Below are 3190 nucleotides of genomic sequence, written 5' to 3' on the forward strand. Positions count from 1 at the left end.
ACCATTCCTTACCCATCCTGGCTAATAGCCATTTATGGACTTTACCACCATGAATTTATCCAGTTCTCTTTTAAACGCTGTTATAGTCCTAGCCTTCACAACCTCCTCAGGTAAGGAGTTCCACAAGTTGACTGTGCGCTGCATGAAGAAGAACTTCCTTTTATTTGTTTTAAACCTGCTGCCTATTAATTTCATTTGGTGACCCCTAGTTCTTGTATTATGTGAATAAGTAAGTAAATAACTTTTCCTTATCCACTTTGTCCACATCACTCATGATTTTATATACCTCTATCATATCTCCCTTTGTACAAAGTTAGTGCATTGCCTGTTTTCTGTTACTGAGGAAGGATTGTCCAGTGGTTAGGCTGTGTGTTTCAGCCCTGGGAAGTCTAAGGTTCTATTCTCTGTGCTCCTGCAGACTTTGCTTCTGGCTTTGGGCAAATCACTTAATCTGTTTATGCTTCAGTTACTCATATATAAAATAAGGATCATTGTAATTTCTTACCTCACGAGCGTTATGAGGACAAACACAGTGAAACACTCAGAAAAAATGGTAATAGAGGCCTTATAGGTCCCTAAGGTTACGTAGCACTCTGACACAGCTTTGTTAAAGCAAAGAGTTAAGGTACATAAGCACATGACTAATTTAAAGTGTGTGAGGAATCCAGTAAAAGTCAGTAAAACAGCTCAGATGTTGAAATTTAGGTATGGCTTGTGTGGAGGCCTAAGATCATTATTTACCCTTTCCCTGTCCTTCTGTATTTGGAAATTGCAGACTATGTGGTTCTAAAAGACATACACTGTTGTTAGAACCCCACAATACTTAGGTTAAATATCAGAGGAGTAACCATGTTAGTCTGGATCTGTAAAAAGTGACAAAGAGTCCTGTGGCATCTTATAGACTAACAGAAGTATTGGAGCATGAGCTTTCGTGAGTGAATACCCACTTCGACACTATACCTAGGTGTGATCTTCAGTGGCGTTACTTTATATATTTCCTGAGATCACTGAGAGGAGAATTTCCAACGGAGTTAAAGACTTATCTCTGAAGTTCCTTGCTATTTTGGGGGTTCCATCAGGGCCAGTTTCTGCCTTCATTTACATATGCAACGCCATTAACTTCAGGGATGGAACGGAGCTTAATCTGGCCAAATTCTGAAGTTCTCAGCTGGACAAAGTCTTTGTTGATTTCAATGCAGTTTTTGCTCCTGAATGACTACAGCCCATAACAGCAAACAAATATTTCACAATGGGGCCAGACAACCTGTCTAACTCTATCCATTTCTCTGTCCTTGGAAATTCTGTAGTCTCCTAATTATTTGTCTCATTGTTTTTTGCAATCTGTTCACTGTTCCAGTTTCAGTTGTCACTGTCTTTGATAGTGTCTGTTCTGCACATTAATGGCCTTGTGTATGCGCTGAAGGAGTTTCTCCTGCGTCCCTCAGTACCTAGTCCTTTCTTAGCTAATTACTATGTACCATACACCGGAGCTATTGGACCTCAGGGTAATCGTTTTGTTGACAATGTGCAACAATAACCATATAATAACAATGCAATTATAGAGCATTTATAGAGTTATTTGTGCCATGTCACATAAGGCGTCAGCAAATGTAATTTACCTTTTATCCCCAAAAGAGGACAGAGCCTTTAGAGCAGAGGTAGAGTTCTCATTAGAAGCCCTGGCACAGAAACCAGCTTTAAAAAAGGCTTAAATGCTAAATGCACTAAACCAACCCAAATTATTTTTGTTTGTTTGTTTTGTATCATCCCCTAGAAGTCCAGTGCTGACAGCCAATTAACTTTCATAAACTGCCAAAAAAACCCAAACACCTCACTCACATATTCTAACTAAATAAATACATAAAAATGTTCCCCATCAAGTTCTATCTGTCTCTTGACACTACTTATCTGTTCATATCAAACTCCTACCAGGTGCAGCATGATTAAGAAGACCAAAAATAAAACTATTATCTATCAAGCTTACATTTCCTCACATCATTTGTAGTAGCATATTGGCTGCTGCACGGATGCTCAATCATGTCTAGTGTTGTAGGGTGACATTTGGATAGGAGCCATTCTGCTACAGATTAGGAAAGGAAGCAAAATTCTGCAGGGTGGATATGAGTAGTGAAGAGACATGACAGATAAGAGAAGGGGACGGATGAACTGACAGGTTGAAGGATACTGTCCAGACTAGGATAGTCTGGATGGAAGGCGATGGGTTTTGTACAGATTATCAGGAAGGCAAACTTTTTTCAATATCATTGGGCCTTCTTGCCAAAGACTGGTATATAACTGTATATATATTTCCTTTTCTTTTCAAATAAAAGGAGATCTAGGCTTTCAGACCAACCTCTGTACATGGTGGCCTGGAGCAAAAATGTTTTATTCATGAATGATATCTTTTATATATAACACATAAAAATATGAAACAATAAAAGTGATATATACCTAATAATGAGTGAACCAATAAACCCCACCAGGCAACTTAGCTCTGGAAATGGAAAAAATGACTTTGTGTAACAAATTGCAGAATTATGAATCCTGTTTGAAACCTTTTTTTATATCAGACCATTTACTTTAATTTTTACTACTTTCAACATTCTCATATGTTATATTGGGGGAGGGGGGGAGGAGGGGGGAGTACAATGTGCTCCCAAACATTAAAAGGCTGGAAGTAGTTTTTTTAACAGAAACCTACTGGGTAGGAAGGTAGGGGGGAAGAAAGAGCTGAAGGATATAGGCCATTCACCACCAGAGTATCTCCTCACAGACCAGAGATGAACTAAGCTTCATAACATTCCTGCAAAGCAAGGAGGTATCATCCTGGCCATTACACAAACAAGCAAGCTGATGCACAGCAGTATTAAGGCCAACATTTTTTAAATCACTCAGCAACTTTGGAAGTCTCAACTTTGGAGATTTCCCAGTTGGTAAATTTCATCATCATAGGATTTTAAAAATAATAAATTTCTTGATTTCAGCTATTTAAATCTGAAATTCACTGCCACCTCCTCCATTGCAGAGCACAGCAGCTGAGATGAGGCATAAGATCATGGAGAAACTAGCTACAGTCAATCCTCGAGACCGATTACTAAGGCTCAGTGGAGAAGTACCATCAGATAGTATGTTAGAAGATGCCAATAGAGCCCTCATGACAATCCCTACTACCACCATAACTCAAACCAAT

The sequence above is a fragment of the Chelonoidis abingdonii genome, chromosome 6 (genome assembly GCF_003597395.2).
Source record: "Chelonoidis abingdonii isolate Lonesome George chromosome 6, CheloAbing_2.0, whole genome shotgun sequence".
In the NCBI taxonomy this organism is placed as follows: domain Eukaryota; kingdom Metazoa; phylum Chordata; order Testudines; family Testudinidae; genus Chelonoidis; species Chelonoidis abingdonii.